Below are 18,518 nucleotides of genomic sequence, written 5' to 3'. Positions count from 1 at the left end.
GGGACAGCTGAGATATTTTTTTAGGCACAACATACATATATAGAAGAAAATGGCCACTAAGGCTCTTTAGACATCGACACAAAGTTAACTAGCCACTGACTACAATCTGAAACCTAAAAAAGTACCCCTGGAATTATGCATTTCCATTTTGGATACAAAATCATCAACTTTCCCTGAAATGATTGAAAAGTTATACCGTGATATTTTTTCAGTTCTTCTAGGATTATCTAGGACATCCCAACTATGCAGTCCTAACTGTGCTGCCAAACCCACTCAGCATTGAAGATCTATTTCTTCTCATGTCCAGCTGTTTAGTTGGGCATATCTTTACCAAACCTTCAACTATCCCACTGAATTTGGGTTTCTGCAGTGCCTGCTGCCCCAAAGGTCTTGGTATCTGGAGTAAAAAAAACCTGTTTTCCACGATACAGCAGGACTGCTATAGGAAAAAAAATCTTTTAAACAGTGTGCTAGATTATTCTACAAGGAGAAGAAAATGAAAGCTTAGCCTAAAAAATCATCTGCAATTATGAGAAATATTCTCAGATTTCCTTCCTGGGATGTCTTTCATTTCACTGAGTCTAGTTTATTGATTTTCTTAACTGCAATAGATCAGTTCAGGAAGCAGCAGCTTGCATGCTTACTTGTTTATACATTCTTTCATGAGCTAAAGCACATTCTGCTCTTCAGAGAAGAGGAATTGTCTCTTTAGACCCCAAAAACAAATTTCCAATATTGTAAAATAATGATAGGAATATGAGATGTTGTGACAGAAACATGTAGAAACATTAACGTCTGTAATTTTTTTAACACTTTGGCATAATCAACTCCAAATCAGGAGATGAATTCAGATTGTTGCCCTGGTTATCACTACTTCTAGGAGTTCTTTGTAAAGTATTTGTGAAATTGTAGACTGTGGCTTTTAAGGCCAGAAAGGACCACATAGGACATTTCATGTAGCACAACAATATAATTTCACCCAGCTGTGTATGCATTGTTTTCTAAGGCATAAAATACCTCTCTCAGAAATGGTAGGCTCGCTCCTCCTCTTCATCATTTGTTCCTGTGGCTGATAACTTCATTGTTAACAACTGAGCAGTAACATTAATCTAGGTGGAAACCAAAAAATACTGGGAATAACACTACCTGTTTAAACACTGATATTCAAAGTAATTAACATCCTTTTTGCCGGTCTGTTCATTGTAAAAGCAACAAGGTTTTAAGATTTATTTCTTTTTAAGCAAATTTTTGTATTTGTTTCTCATTCATTCTAGAAGAGTTTCTAGAAGTTTATAAAATTTGGGGGCAAATCCATGTTCTGTTTTCCATCTCCATAGGCCACAATACTTTCAAACAATGACTGGTACTTTCTTCTGTAGCTTTCTGTGATTTTCATGCAGTTTTTTTTCAGGATAGAATGGAAGCCGCCTTCTCACAAAGAAATTATTCCCATATGGATTCATAGCTGAAAGTTCATGAGAACTGCACATGCACAAAAAAGGAACAAGAAATGTGAATACTCTTTGGGATGTCACAGAACATATTTCCAGATAAAATAATAGTCTGCATTTTTGCAGATCTTTCCATCTTCAAAATATTGGACATGCATTCATCATCAGATATTAACTATCATAAGTGTTATTTTACTAAGGTTAAGCTTCTGACCAACACTGTCAGATTCACTGCTGCAGTTACGGGGGTGATAAAAAATGTTGTATATGACTGACAGACTCTGTAGTGCACTTGACTTTGACACATACATTGCCAGCAGCATTCTTGGAAATCTCACTCCCTGGAAGAGGGCTAGGATATGGAAAGAGTGTGTGGCACAAAGGCTGACTGCTACCATGTATTAAGACCAGGTGGTCTTGATGGGTGGGCTATAACCCTCTTATCTACTCTCCCTCTGCAAATCTGTACTTATTTTGAAGCTTCACCCTTCCTTACAAGTTCTGAGTCCTTTATTAGAAGCTGAGGCTCAGAAGCACAGAGGATTAGCTTTTATTGTCTCACTCATGGCCAGGCCTGTCTGAAGGTCCTTTTCTTCTGTAAGAAGTGGTTATTGACAACAGACTTCTGCAGAGGATAACGCCCAGAATACATCCGTACACGGCAATGAACCATGGTGCAGTGACTCCTGAGCAAACCTGACAGCTGAGATAGCTCTGAAGTACTTGCAGAAAAGCTGCTAAGGTCCCAAAGGAGACCCAGATTTGTTTATATGGCCCTGCACCAAAGTAGTCAGCCCTTCCTCTAGTTCAGAGTCACCTTGATACAGCTCTACCAGCTCAATGCCCATCTTACCATGACTACAGCAACCCATGGCCAGGAACTGCCCACTGCAGGGGAATGTTACGGCAATCAGCACTTCAGAAATGAATGCACAATAAAGACATGAAGAAAGCAAGAATGTACTTTAATGTTTCATGTTTAGCATCTGTTACACTTGCTGAGAGGGAAGCCTAAGTTTGACTGATTTGATCAAACTAAGCAATTCAAGCATCTTCTCCCTAATTTTAGGCTGAAGAAAATTGTAGCAATGCAGAAGCAGATGATAAATCAAAAGAAGAAAAATAGAAATTAAAGCTCAGTTCTGGCCTTTCATCTTTATTACCCTTCTTTATGTGCATATGGAAGGTGTTCAATTCTTTCAAAGTCTGTATGATATTCCCCTGTGTTTCAAGACCTGCAGAGCTGTAGTTGTCTATAAAAAGGCAACCTAACAGCTTCCTGTGTCTGAGAGTTGAATGTGTTATTTGTTACCAGCTGGTTCATGGATAGCTTGAGCCCATGTCTTGGCTTTAAGTGATCAAACTGACTTTAAACCACTCTCTCATGGGGTGTGTTCATGTATAGAGAGAATTCTGTTGCAATATTTTATTTCTGAATTATGCCATATGACTTCTTTTTCCTAAACCAATATTAAAACCAGAATCTATAATACGCCAAACGCAGACTGCGTTTTTTGGAAAGCTGATACCAAACATAACAGTAAATGAACCCTTCTGAAAGGTTAAAGTTACTTTCATATAAAACATTTTCTACCAGGAAATGGAAGTGGAATGTTGAATTAAGTATTTAACTTGAAAGAACTGTGCACAGACTCCAATGGTTCATTATATTTTAAAATTAAAAAGCAAATATTTTTTTTATGAGCATACATAGTTCTAGCTTCATTAAAAGGGTATTATGAAGGCAAAATGAATCCCTGTATTTTGGATGCTTCTTTTAACCTTCTAGAAGCTCCCTTCCTGTCCATTAAATATTCTAGGGTGAACTTCGACAATGTAGTAAAATTCATCCAAAAGTTCTGCTCCCTTCACTTCCCCTGCATCCTTTTCTCCCTGACATGCAGTCCTATTCCTTCCCTTCCACTTTCTCATTTCCACATGACTCCTTGATGAATCTAATTGGATTACTAAACCAGTAGAAAGCTATCCATGTTTTTATTTTGCTGAATTGATACCAGCCAGAAAGATGAACCAGTTCTAAGGGTTATATGGAAATCAGAGCTGGTGCAGAAACTGGTGCAGAAGCAATGGTTGAGAACAGCACTCAAGATTTTCTTGGAAGACCTCAAACCCTTAAAGCACCTATTCTAAATAACGTGATTGCCTCTTAAAAATACACTTGCTGTTTGAGATGGTAGACCTGTTGCAGTAGATTCTGCAAAAACTAACAGATGAAAGTAATCATACCGGATTTGCCACTTACAGAGACAACAAAGATTGATGGCAAACATGCACCACGGGGTGGTTGCCCATTCTCAGGAGCAAATATTCCTGCATGAGGGCAGTGACCTCATGACACATCTTTATAGAACGCAAACAAAAAGTGTCCGTTTCCTGGGTGCAATCTTTTGCTTTGGAAGGAAATAAAAAAATGCCAGCTTTATACAGTGTCCTTTAACCTTGATTTTGATTCTGTGATCATTCAGGAAGGGAAGAAGCTATCCAAATGAGCTTGACACAGTGAGCTACTGCTGATTTGCCAGATTCCAGTGTCCTCAAGTGTGACACAACATTATTATTCATTGTTCTGTATTTAAAATCAAAAGTGATTTAATCTGGCTCTCTGCCATACCATTTGCTGGCATGTTGACACCATGTAAATAATGCATAGCTCTGTGACCGCACTACTTTCATGCCACATACTGGGAGAAACAGACAATGCCTGGTATTAGTATTAGCCGCACCTGAGATACCTTGGAAATTTGAAAAATTAACATGAAAATTACTTCAAATATTTGTAGTCTCCAGCTCCAAACTTCTTCCTTGCAACTCAAAAGGAACCTGTGCATCTACTGTGATTAGAAAGAGATTTCTGATTTGTATCTCACATCTTTTAAAAGTCACCCTTCTAAGATAACTAACTAAGTAACTAAGATAAATAACTGAGTTTATTAACTGACACAAGAACACTGACAAGACTTTTCTCTGTTGACTGTAAAGGCCACCATTTTAGAAGGAACCTCAAAACATAACAAAAACACAGTTCAAGACTGCAAAATTTGAAATAATTGGTATCAGACATTGCTCCCTGCTAACAGGACACAGTCTATTTCTACTTTTCAATCATTTCAAAAGTTAAACCTACCAATGCCATCATGGCATGCTCATCAAACAAAAGTGAAATTGTGGTTTTCTTTAGGGAGCACTTTAAAGCAAAAAGAGCATATTTAATATGCTACCTACTTCTTACATTAGAGTCTTTTATCATCTAAATATCATGCAACCTCAGTCATATTGAGGGCAGACAGCAATATATGCTGCTTTTCGCAGGACATTTAACAAGACTGGAAGTTAGCATCTATATCACTGCTACCTAGCTACTGTTCCATACACGCTCCCCTTCAATCCTCTGACTACCAGAGAAGGGGATGATTTATTTCTACCTTTTTGCAGTTTACAATAATGGAAAAATTGCTCTTCTTCATTTCCCTGGGCCTATGTTGTCTGAGCAGGAGTGTGATGTGCATTCTTCCTGTGAAGCTACACAGGAGTAACTATCAAGACAGGACCAACAACAGAATACAACAATGAAGAACAGAAAGCTAGAAGCTGGGTGGTTACAAGAAGGTTGGGGTGGCTGTGTTATTGTGGAAAAATCACCTCAATCTTCACTCTGTGGCCATCACTAGTGAAATACAGAGATATGCATTTACCTACTGACTTTAGATTCCCAAAGCCTGAAATAAAAGAATATCTGTCTTAAAACCACTGAACTGTGCAATTGGATCATAATTTCTCAGGGCAAAACAGATGCATGCATCAAAATGCCTTGCCCAAATAAATTCCTTTAGAAACTTTGGAACATAGCAAACATAAAAATGAAAGGGAAGTGCTCTTTTCTTTTTCTGCTCCTATGAGACAGTCAAAGCACACAGAAATTTGGTTTCTTTCTGTTCAAGGATGAATACATTGGACAACATTCTGTACTTGTCCACGTTGTTCAAAGGGATCAGCATTTTGAGAGTCCCAAACCAAGACCAATTTTTTCTGTTTTCTCCATTAAGAAGACCAGAATCTTGTGGTCTGTTTTCAAAGGAATGTCTTTGTCCAGAACCTTGCCTCTGAGATTTATTTTCATTATGTTATTTAGAACAGAAAAGAACACTGGAATGACTTCCTAATTTCTTTAGTAAATCTGTTCTTAATCTACTTTACTCCAAGCATTTTACAGACAGTTTCTTACATGATGTTCTACTCTGAAGTTCTGTAATTACACACACAGTGGTCAAACTTTCTCTTGACCAGAAAAGACAGGCAGTAATTCCAGTAAATTGAAAGGAAAAGTTTGGGGAAAAGAGTAGAACAGTTGAGAAGATAACTTAGTGCTTAAGATGTGATGTCTGTTCTAACAGCTTCTCTGGGCAATGGAGTTGTCCTTCACAGAGTACTGACAAAGCCTGTCTTGTGGAAGTTTTCTACAGCTTTTGTTTTGCCTGGGGTTTGGATTTCACAAGGCTAACTAGATTGCCTTTGTCTAGGAAACCCCACGGGTGAAGCCAGATGGTGTCTGTGTGCAAACTGCAAAGATTGAAAATGGGGAAAGAGTAGTGGCTGAAAATGGGAATAAAAACCACTGAACTAGATGAGTGGGTAAAGTACAACAAGTTAACAAGAAGTTATGAAGTGGCATGATAAGGGTAATGAAGTGTGTTCTTCACGGACAAAAATGTAAGTATTTTGAGGGGAATGTCGAATGTATTTGGGCCTTTTTTCTAAAGTCCATTCAAAGCTTCCTTCAGCAAGGTATTCTCTCTTCCTCCTCAATGAATTCTTGTGACAATTCTGTTAGCTGCAGAAAATTCCTCTAAATAATTGTTGCTAGATATATATCTCTATATGCAAGAAAAAATTATCCCAAATTAGTCCAGTACTAGACAAGTAGCAAGTAAAAATAGCACAATTTGCACATTCTTACTAAGAGCTAGCTCAGCAGTCAGCAGCACTGCCTGAACAGTCAGCTGTAAAAGTTCTTGTTTTGTGATAACCTGATTTGACTATTTCCTCAACCAAAACGTCCTATTTTCAGTGACTTAAAATGTACAGGTCAGTCTCACATTTTGTGCAGCTGAAAGTGCATGCACACTGAAAGAGCAGATTCTAGGTTAATGTGAGATACTGAGAGCAGCAATTTCCTCTTTGGAGGAAATGGTGCACTCTTCCTGTGATCGTGGTTTCTCAAGGGCGCAGGGGGAAGGAACACGGCAAATAGAGACTGACACATTTAAAGGCAAGTTTTCTGATGGTGAGTGTTTGTAGAGTTGTATCTGATGGCCATATTTACAAACTTGAGCACATGAGGTTTCACAGAAACATTCAAAAGGGAGGAGAGAGATGACTGGCACAAGCATGAGCTGCTTCCTGTGGTGGTTGAGAAGGTTGTGCTGGGTGCCAGGCAGCAGTGGGAGCTGTGGCACACAGCTGGGGACACCCTCATGTCGCTCTGTTAGGAACGGCGAGAAGAACGACACAGACTCTCTCTGGAGTCGATCAGGACAATTTCTCTTAGTTTATTACTTCAGGTCTTTTTTATAGACCGATACGTGGAAAGTACAGAAAAGAAACTCTTATTGGTTAGTAAACTAACGCATCACCATCATTGGTCAGTGGGGCACACACTCCTCGACTTTCTCTTGCAAGAAAACAAGGAACAGACGAACAGCACCTGCAAGGCTGTTTTCTGTCTCTGAGGATTGTTTTAATTCCTCCTTATGATTTCCCAGGCCACTTTCTCAGGCAAGACTGAGAAAGTTATGTGGCCTGCAATTTCCACATGCTCTCTGTTTCAGAGTTAGCATCCATACCCTCACATCATGGCAAGAAGCTGAGTGGAAGGGCAGAAAATGCACACATGAACCTGAGCCAAATCAGAGCCCAGGACAATTCATTTCCTTGCTTCTGAGTTGTGTCATTTGTAGAGAAGTTTCAAGTGACACACAGAAATAGCATTTGTTTAATATACATTAATGATTATTATCCTATCCATACAGCATTTTGAAAATTTTCTGTGATAAGCAGTGCTAGATTTGTTAAATTTTCTACCGTCAACATTTTAGTTCACTTCTAAAAAACATACACAATCCCACACAGGTGTAATCTCTGTTTGATTGTTTACAGTTCCAGGGTTATACCCTTACTTATCTGTTCTCTTTGGCTAATGTGGCTTGATGATTTCTCTCTGTGATTTTCCTTTTCAATTGTATACATCAGATAGCAGATATTCATGATTCCCTTCCCTACATTATGTGACACATTTTCATAATGCAGTGATAACATTGCAGACTTGCTTTTGAGAACTAGGCTTGATCAACTCTCAATCAGCTCTCAATATCTTAGAAATTAGCACTAATTTTTACAGTAGAAATTAGAGAATGCAAGGTATTTATAACTTGAAAATATTGAATTCTGTTACATCTGTAGAAGCTCAGTACTCAGTCTGAAGTTTCATTTGTTATTTAAATCAAATTCTATTTCTGAAGCAGCCTCTTTAAAACTGTATCTGCTTCATCTCTGTGCCAGGCTGGTCTCTCTGATATGACTGATGTTTTGGAAGACATTGCCCTGAAAGGAGACTACGCTTGCAGCAGAGCACTTGAAAGCCAGCAGACCGCCATCCATCTTCTTTACGGCATGTGCTGGGATAAACAATGGGGAAATCAGACACTTACTGAGGCTGCATGGAAAAGTGGTGAATCACAGTTTCATGGAAAACTTGGTGAGGGTGCTAAGTTACAGTTTTGGAGGTGTTAAGTGCTCCAGATGATACTCTCTGTAAAGAGCTTAGGTATAACTCTGCTTGCTTCAGCTCAAAGTAACTGCTTTTAAACTCCCTAAAATTGCAAGAGGCAACTACTTGAATGTTCAGATATGCTTAAAAATCTGAACCCCAGCTTTTGATGAGCAGTAGTCTCAGTCTGCCAGCTCAGTTCAGTCTTGAACTCTCCACTGTATGAGTGTTGCCTGCCTACCCACTAGAAGTAGGTCATTAACACCCATCTGAACAGTAACTCAGAAGTAATGAATGGGAAATATCCCTCTTGGCCTGTATTTGAAATTGTGACATGCCTTTATAACATTATTATCCTAACCCTCCAGTCTTACCAGCCTTCATACCTCTAATTAAACCCGCAAAAAATAAATACCTTACTGACAGTTTTTCCTTAGGCTTGGTATGAGTAATCTGACTACATCTGGAAAACTATGAAAAAAGACGTGAAACAATTTTTCATTTTAAGATTATTTTTTTTTTATTCTAAAAGTACATTGTTTAAAATTAAAAAAAAACATTCTAAGCTAGAGTCAATGTGTCAAACTAGAGCAAAATCTACACTACAGTTATGATAAAGAATTTTTTTTTTAAAAGTCACTAGCAATATTTTTTTAAAAGGCAGAATAATTTGCACTTTTACGATTATATCAGTGAAAAAAAAGTGCTTTCCTTTTCCATTCCAACTAAATCATACACTATTTGGGGTAGAAATTTGGCAGGAAACTCTCTTGTATTATCCCTATATTGTGGCTGGACTGATTTATCCTTTTTTGATAGATGGATGTCTACTTGAGCCCTGAATATCTTCACCAGTGCTGATTCCAAAGCTTCTTTTGGCAGCTGGTTTCCTTGGCTATGAGTTCTTATGTTTATAAACTTTTCCCTGATATATAATTCTAAATTTTTCCTCACAATGCTTCAAGCCACTTCTTGTTGCTTACTTGCTTTCTTAACTAATGAGAATAATCAAATATCATCTCTTTTTCATTTACACTCTATTGCAGACAATAAGAGGTCACTTTAAACTTCCTGGAATTAACATGATTGAATTAATCTCAGCATCATACCGTGGGCCTGATTTTGCAAGCCTACCATCAATTTCCTTACATAGCTCAAGATTTAGACAACTTTTTAAAACAAGTATCTAAAACCAGTTACAGTACTTCAGCACATAACCATAAAAGACCATAAACAAGACTAAAGTTTTCCTTTCTCATTATGTATATTCCCATGGATTATGTTGCATAAATTGTTATACTAGATGATTATGTGGACCTTTCATCATTCTAGAAAATGTTAGGGTTTGCAGAACTGAAAAAAAGAATGACGCTGATTGTTGAGACAAAAGGAGAGACTGACTCTAGAGAGCAAAGAAATTACATAGTACATCAGAATCAGTAATGTCACTGAATTGGGAGGCTGGTGTCTTTGTAACCACTCCAAGACACTTAAGACAAGAAAGGAGAGATTTATTTCAAAGAGAATAAAGACAACTTTGAGAAAAGGACGGTAGGCTATGAATTGCCGTTTTGGAAGAGGAGGTACTTTTAGGAGCTGATGCTGGAGTCCCAAACTAGCTAAAATGCTTTGGGAAGCTGGTTTTATGTTGGAAAACTACAGCAGATTGTTAGCCATGCAGCACCAAGCTGCCACACTCAGTTCATGGCCAAGGATCTCGAGATAAAGGAGGCTGAACTGCGACCTGAATGCAGAAAATGGTAAAGCGAGCTAAGTCCTACCTTTCCTCCAAACAATTCCTACTCACCCACAGTTTTTTCCTTGGTATGTGCAGAGTTTTGTATATTCCCTCCCAAGGTACCCAGTCATGGTCCTTGGCACAGTATAGTACATTCTTTTCTGGATAAATTCTACTGGGTGTATTATAATACAGAAATTCTTCGGCAGACTTAGCCCTGAATTAGATTCTCACAAAGTGATCATTAAATCAAAAGTATTGAGTGCTTGATAGCTTCTGCAAATTCCTCTAAATACATGCTTATCCTGTTTTTGAACCAGCAAGGGGCTGGTTATTGCAGCTTCATGGCTCAGAAAGCAGGATGCATGAACACACAGAAAGGTGGATCAGGATAGTGTGACTCTGGGAGTCTTTTCTGTTAATGGGATGAGAGCACTTGGTTCAGAACGTGTTTGCTCAAGCTTCTGGACACATCACATTCCCATCAAACATGCTCATGTGACTAGTGGGAGCTGTACCAGAACTAGTCATTAGTCTAATTTGCCAAGGCATTCTCATACTACTAACCTGGCATGCATCTTTCTAGTTACCATGTAATTGTTTACATTTTGTCAGTAGTAACACAGTACCAAACGTGCCAAGACCATTCAAATGTTTTTGACCATTTCTGTAGTTCAGTTCCAACCATGAAAAGTAACTCGGAAATTCCAATTATAAAAGAACTGATTCATCTGGCCATTCATTCCTTGTAGTAAGAATTAAATAAGTTGTTTTAGAGTAGGAGTGTTATGACCACTGAATAGAAAACTCAGTTGCCTCAGAGCTGACCTTTCCCAGGTAGCTTTTAGCCACTATGCCATTTTCTCTAAGCTGTGAACCCCTTAACCCCTGCATGTGCATTGGGAGCAATGTGTTCAAAGAACACTTTGTTCCTCTTTTCATTGTAGGACTGTCACTTTTAAGATGTGAGAAATGTGGTTGTTTTTTTAAATAAAGGAAGTATGAGTAATTCTATGAAGCCACAAAGACCAAACTCTGCATACACAGTTGTTCCAACACCTCACATCACATGACATCACCTCACAAAAATTAAGGGTTTGAAATTCTGATGTCCAAAATAAAGTTACTAAAATTACAGTGCTTTTATGCCATCAAGGCCATCTAGGAGAATTGTTTTCCTGACAATGAGGATAAAATTTCCCAGATCAGATTGTACTATTGTACTTGCAAGTTTCTTATTGTGCCTCCATCTCTCTACTCGATAACTTGCTGCTAGGCATTACTACTATATACAAGCCACCCTGCAATATTGCTCCTGTTTTGAAGATCCACTAGATACCACCTGACTTTGAGAAAAGTTTGGACTTGCTGGGATACCTGTTTTTGCATTCAGATTTGTCTCTCCCACGGGATCATAACTGGAGGATGCTGTAGATGCCACATACCTAAATGTCTACATGGAACATGTAACTGCAGGCTTTGATAGAGGTAGACAGACAAGCCTGCTCTCTGATGGAATGTTACTTTCAGGTACAGCTGCATTGATATGCAGTCTAGAGAAAAGACACTTTGAAGTCACTCCTGCATGAAATATTTGCATGGCCATTAGGACAGCAGGAAACCTTGTGCTCTGGGGCTGCTGCCTGTTATCATTCAGGTCCTATCTGTTTCAGCCACCTCCAGAAGACTGAAGCACAGGCTCAACGAGAAGTTGAGCACAGAAGTTGAGGAAGCAACTAAGGACAATCTGTATATGGCCAAACCTCTGGCCACACAAGCTATCCACCTGAGCCTTGCAAAGCAACAAAGTACCCCCCCCACACACCTTAGAAAGGCACTGGTACATAGACACATGTAGATACTGAACCTGTCAAGCCCTGGGACAATCTGGCAGACATGGGTGCTAGTACACCCTGGTGTTCCTCACCTCCTGACCAGAACACCTTGCTGGAAGGCTTAAAGTGCTCTCAGGATGGCATAATTAATCTTCAAGTCCTACCGAATCATGTACAGCCTACAAACAGACTCACTCCTTCTTCCATATCACATCTAAGGGCAGTGATGCTTTTGAGGCCAGAATCCCTTTTTTAAAAAGGGAATATTTTCAATGCTTTTTTGAGGTTCAGAAACTCTGGATCTTGCCACCTTTAGACCAAACCAGTTAAATATGGTGTCATTTGAGGCATGAGCAGGTTTTGTAAATATCATTAGAGGATGACAGAACATATGCTCTTAGGTGGGTGAAAGGAGAAAAATCAGGCAAATCAATTCATTTCCTGAATCCTTCCTAGTACAGTTCAGGAGAACCAAATTCTAATTTGAATGAGGTTTCAGGGAGACTAAAAGCCTTACACCTACATAATATATATAAAATACAAATACCTACATAAAGTAACTAATGTAAATGAAATTTATTCTAATCCAAGTCTGGCCACTTAAGTCTATGGTAAAACTTTCACTGACAAATACGGAAGCAGTCTGAGACCTCACAGAAGCTTCCTTTAAAGAACTTCTAAACTTTCACCTCACCTCTTTAAAACATTTTTGCAAGCACATGCACCTCAAAGGTTTTATATAGGTGGTAAGCTAAAACATATGAGGAAGAAATAAGCTGCAGCAGAAATCTGTATCCAAGCTAAAAATTGGACTGAGTAGTGATATCCTGTTCTTTTCACTGAGCTTTCAAGACCACAGGGCAGAAACCATATTGTCCATAAGTTAAAGCTGTTTCTTCTTTACAAAGAAAATTGGCCATGATGACACTTGTAGCTCTACAGTTTTCCTTTTTACAATATGGAAGATAATCCTTATTTTAAAACATGCATTCCAGTTTAGTTAGGCTGAGTTTTAAATGTTTAATGCATTTTAAGTAGAGGCCACAGGAACTGTAAAAAGTCTAGCATGTTTAATCAGATCCTTTCAGCTATAATGTTCAAATACTTATGAGAAAAAAAAATCTACAGACATGGCAGAAGCACAGAGAAAACAAGTCAAGTTTCCTTACTATTTTGTACAACAGAAAACAAAAAAGATTAATTTTTCTCCTTGAAATGCTTAATAGTCTCTTTGAAAATAAAACAAAGCACGTAAAACTACACAGGTGATTTTCAGCATGTGACCTCTGATAACAGTCAGTTCTTTGGGAAAATGATGAAATTGCGTATAAAATCACTATATTAAAAAAAAAAAGAAAATAAAGAAAAAAAAAAGAAAGAAAACAATCCAAAAAAACAGAACATCAGAAATTGGACAATGAAAAAATGGCATTGAGGCAGATTTCAGGAAATATATTTTATTTTTCTTTTCCAGTGTTACAATCCAAGATATTTTTAAATAACAGATATTGAAAACAGATTCCCATACAATTCTTAATAAGTTACAGTAGCCACCAGAGTTAGTGGTTCCTAACATGTGGCAAAAATGTAATACTTCTAACTCAAGCCATGTCATGTTGGTATTTTACCAGCATTCCTCAGGCTATTGTTACCATTCCACTAGTTTCATGGCATTTACTTCTTTCTGAATGTAAGAACAGATTATCTCCCCTTCTGATATTAACAGTAAGCAGTATAATCATAATAACCATGGTACATTCCATCCCACTGTCTCAAGATATTTTGATCCTTACCTCTGATTTTGGAGATGGAGAAATTTCAATTCAGAATAATGAGTTGGCTCTCTGGAATCAGCCAACAGTAAGGTCACTGTAGGGCCTAGAATGGAAAAAACAAAAGCAGAACTTCACAAACTTTATAAAGCCTACCTGATCTAACATGGAGAAGACTTATAATTCTCATCACCTTGCAATGATTTGCCCCACATTGATGCTGCCCACAGGCATCTCCAGGGCAGCATTACCTCCTCACCCTGAAGTTGGGATCTCAACATGACAGACACACTGAGAGCACAGCCTGCAAACCCCTCTGAGGTGACAGCCTCATGGGGAATCTTGAAGAGGATCAAATGTCCCCCACAGAAGCCAGGGAGAAGGATGTTCCCCTTCTGTTTGGTCCTCCCACTTGAGGCTCTGCTGTTGGAAAAGAAGGGGTAAAGAAATGCTCAATCAGATGCGAGCACGTCCACACCAGAGCCATGACCCAACCAGGTCTGACATGTGGCACATGCCAGTCCTTACCCCCAGGACGTGCATCAGATTCAGATGCAAGGAATCCACATGCATTGGGGCAGCATGTTAAGTCTTATTAAAAAAAAAAAAAACTATAAAATGTATTACTCCTCTGTGATACATTCATAATTATTAAATTAAACTTACTGTTTATACAAAACACATTGAAATCACATTAACAAAACCTACTTGATTTCATAAGCAACTTATATCCAATATTTAATATTTTAAAACTCATTTAAAATGAGTTTTAGATTAATTAACTAGAACATTGAGATAAAAGCCTTTAAAAGAGACTTGAACTATTCATTGAATGACAGTAGAAAGAGATTCTAAAAGAGATCTTGAAAAGCTTGCTGTAAAGCTACATTAATATTTTTATCAGGAATCGTCCCTAGTTAAGTATTAACAAACAAAGCAGACTTACACATAAAAGTTCAAAACCAGAAGTCCTATCATTAATGCAGGAGCATTTCAGAACCTGCCACAAACTCCTTATGAGGTGCTGTTTACAAAAGTGGATGGATTTCTGTTCAAAGTGGCAAATCACACACTTCCCCAAGAGTTCAGTATGGGGATGACCAAGCATGGTTATAAAGATGGGGATAGGTGAAAGACGTGAAATCCAGAAAATATGGATGATAATATTTCAATGTCAACATTCAATTTTTACACACACAGAAAAACTCAAGTTGAATTTTTGATTGAATTTCAACCTGAATTTTTTTCTTTGGATTTTTTCAATGGTATCACTTTCCCTTACATTCCATGAGGTTAGAGAGATGACAAAACAAACTACACATGACCAACAGTAGGGAAAGGCTCATTCCAGGACATACAGGGTTGGTTATCTGTCTCCTGAATAAAATACAATACAACAGTGGCTGGCAAAGTATTGCTGACTTAGCTGATGCAAATGTTGCAGGCAAGTTAGACATTTTGGAAATACCTTCTTATTTCACAACAGTTATTAATGTACTTCAGATGAAAGTTTTATTTTTCTTAAGCAGGACAGGAGTTCCTGAAGAGCAAGACATGTACCTGGAATGAAAGTTTTCAGTTTTACTTATAGGAAAGATAAGTGTTAGATTTAAAATTCAACATTTTATTAAGATGGTCTGATATTTGCCAAACTTCACCACCAAAGTCGCAAATACAATAACCTGACATTTCTTTTTCATGTACTATCAAGGAAATTTACAGAAATGAAACTAAGCCTAAATCTAAAGGTGCCTGTTGCTCTGCCAAAAACACTGATGTCCAAGCTCAGTATTTCTTTTCTTGCAAGTATGTCAGAGGTATATTTAGCACCAGGGTGGAAATAGGGTAGGTTGGACTAAAAAACTCATATAACATATTGCAGGCTTCACATTCCCACTTTTGTGCCACTCCTGGATTTATGGACTGGTCATTTCATGGTTTCTCTTGAAGAGTTTTGACTTCAAGAAAGTTGCTTATCTACCTAAAATTCAAAACCAGCTTTAGTAAGATACACTAGATGCACAGATTAAGCCTTCCCCAGAAAATGATATTATTTTTCCAAAAGATGGTGAGTTATTTTTTGTTTGTTCTCAAGCCACGAAAAGCTGATGAATCAGCAAACGACAGAGGAATTAATTGTATATACAATAAATGTGAACACCTCTGCTGCATATATTCATCCTAATTGAAATACAGGGTTACTCTGTAGGAGATGAGGTGAGGCCTCAGAGCACACAGAGTTAAATATAGTGGTGCTGTTGAGATACTAAAAGATGAGATATTACTGCTGACCACAGAGAGCAAATTACAATTAAGCACATATCTTTCTGGGAATTTTGCCAAGGGAAAAACAGGGAGAGGTGGCCATTACTGCTGCTTTGCTTAAGCTAGGGGAAAATGGAGATGTAGTTGCTCTAACTCTTACCAAATGAGGAATTGCACTCAAGGAACAAAGCAAATCAGTGCTAATGAGACACATCAGGAAACCAGCTCCAAGAGAACGAGTTCAAAGCACAAAAGTAGAAATGCTGCAGCTCTTTGTGTTATCAGCTTAGCACTGGGGCAACTGCATCACTGCTAGCTGTTGCCTTGGCACGGTTTTTGCACAAAACCAGCTTCACAGAATTAAAGACAGAAATGCATAAACAAAAAGTACAAATGTTGCATTACAGTAGAAGAAATGAGCGAGGTTGAAGAAGCAAAAACAAAGTTTCAGCAACACTTTTACTTTTGATAACAGGGGTACCAAGAAGAACTGAAACCATGGAGCTAGAGTGATAACAGCAGAGCACAATCAAGAATATTCATATAAGCTGAATTTTCTCAGCAGACAAAGGAGAAGGACAGGTAGCAGGTCTGGCCACAGTGACTATAATGTGTAAAGGATGAAAAGCATCCCAGCCTACCACTCCCCTTAATGAACTTGAGATTTACTCTACTGGAGGACCCAAACTGACAGAAAGAATACTGCTAATGGCGGGAAGATGTCACATCCTACATTATTTCAGCACTTGTTTGTCTCCTTACAGAGAAACTGATTCAGCAAGAAACAGACTATTCTGACTTTTCAGTCAAGGTATCTTTAGAAATTTTCTACAAATCTTTGCTGGTAATACATGGTACTAATACTTTTTCTATATGTAAGATTCAGAGGAGTGACTATCACCTGCAGCCTGAGCATAGCTTGCAGCATTAACACATTTGTGCCATAATCTAATTGTGATGGCATCTAAGCAGAGGGGAACACTTCAGCACCAACCTCTCATGTGCCATGGCAAGCAACTTACCACCTGAAATGCATCCCTGACTGGGTAGGTTTGTTCTGAGTCCAATGTTAGCTCCAGTTCTCCTGTCTGTCACACCTGTTGTTACAAGATCTCTTTTTTATAGTTTCTCATTATATTTTCAACGTGAAAAGTCATCATTAAACAACATGTTAGACTATGCTCTACAAGATTCTTGAGTGTATCTTTATGTCTGGATCAAATAGCCTTTACTTTTTTTCTTTTTTTTAATATTTGGGAAAAATCCCTTTTGGTGTGAAAATACTGGGAGTTTCCTCTTGCATGATTTCCTGAGATCCTTGGTAAGCAAAAATCATTAATATTACTGTTTCTCATCATCTCTCAGCCTACCACAAGGCTGGGCATCCAAGCTGTACCAAATGATGGCTAATCAAAAGAAAGTTCACAAGGAATAAAAATAATACAGATGAAAACGTCCAATTTGAAGCCTCAATTTCTATATAAGTTCTGCTCTTTTTTTGCCATGATAAGTTGGACTTATGGGTCTTCTCGAAAGATTTCCCTTTCCAGTATCACCAAAACAGGGAGCCAGCACTTCACAGGAGTCTCTGGTGCAAAGAAAGCAATGTCACAGGCATGCTACAGTAGACAAACTCATTCATTAGTCCAAGGTCTCCTTTTAATTCAAATACTGTTTCATAATGAGTAAAAGTTTGGGACCCAAAATTTACTTAACAGCATAAACCAATATCTCCATGTGGTTTCTATAAACTCTCAATCCAGGATCAACATTCAAGGGCTTAATTGCACAAAAGGCAACATCACCAACCTGTCACTCTGGATGACCTGTATTAACACTGAGTGTCAAATTACCTGCAAAATAACACCACAGTAAAAAAATAATCACTCTTAACCTCAGTGCACATTTGTCTATGTAATGTTATCAGAAAGCCCAGAAATTTGAAACATTCCATAAATAAAGAAGGTGTTCAAATCATTTGGAAGTACACAAGGAAGAAAGAGTTTCGCTGCTCTTTGGCAGCAACCTTTTCCATGAGTCCTTTCTCAGTCTGACCATGCACAAGGCTGTAGGATTGAAGCAGAAACAGATTAAAATATGCATGGGCACATGCATGTGTCCATGTTTATACACATGCACACACATTTCTAAGCATGTGAGAAGGAAAGAATTTTAAGAAAGCTTTTCTGCAGGGCAAGCTTACGGAAGTCATGGACAACTGCTCTTGGTAAACTGATCTGAGATTAAGAAAAAAAGGAAAAGGTTGCCTTTGATGAAGGCATTTAGAACAGGTACAGCTGCACTGAGCAGGAACAGGAACTTTGTAATAAAAACACTCTGATGTGGCATTTACCCCAAAACACCAGTGAATAAAAATAAATACACATCCACAGAGCTTAGGCTATTCTGGTGCTGTTTAAATCACTTTAGAGTATCACAGTATCTGGAATGTACTGGAAGTCAAGTTTCTAGTGATTATTTAGGGTTGCTGGAACCAGTTAATGCATATTTGTGTCTTTTAGGTAGTTGCATATCACGTGAATCAATTACAGCATCTGTGAGCACAAAATTCTGCAGTAGTAACTGGTTAGTTAAGGAAATCTAGTGCCCAGAGCTGGGACCTACATCATGCACATTCCTTGTTGGGTTCATCTCTTTTTCTTACGGAGGTTG

At 38.2% G+C, this 18,518-nt stretch overlaps 1 long non-coding RNA gene across 4 annotated transcripts in view; it reads right to left on the bottom strand.

The window, feature by feature from the left end:
* Positions 1–18,518, bottom strand: part of LOC131578063 (uncharacterized) — a 224,472-nt gene that overhangs the window by 178,310 nt on the left and 27,644 nt on the right. For all 4 annotated transcript variants that reach the window (XR_009277370.1, XR_009277372.1, XR_009277371.1 and 1 more), the window contains exon 2: positions 13,602–13,686. This is a non-coding gene — a long non-coding RNA (uncharacterized LOC131578063). The remainder of the gene's footprint in view (positions 1–13,601; positions 13,687–18,518) is intronic.

This window comes from Poecile atricapillus, chromosome 3 (assembly GCF_030490865.1).
Source record: "Poecile atricapillus isolate bPoeAtr1 chromosome 3, bPoeAtr1.hap1, whole genome shotgun sequence".
In the NCBI taxonomy this organism is placed as follows: Eukaryota; Metazoa; Chordata; class Aves; order Passeriformes; family Paridae; genus Poecile; species Poecile atricapillus.
This window is presented reverse-complemented; position numbering and strand designations above follow the sequence as displayed.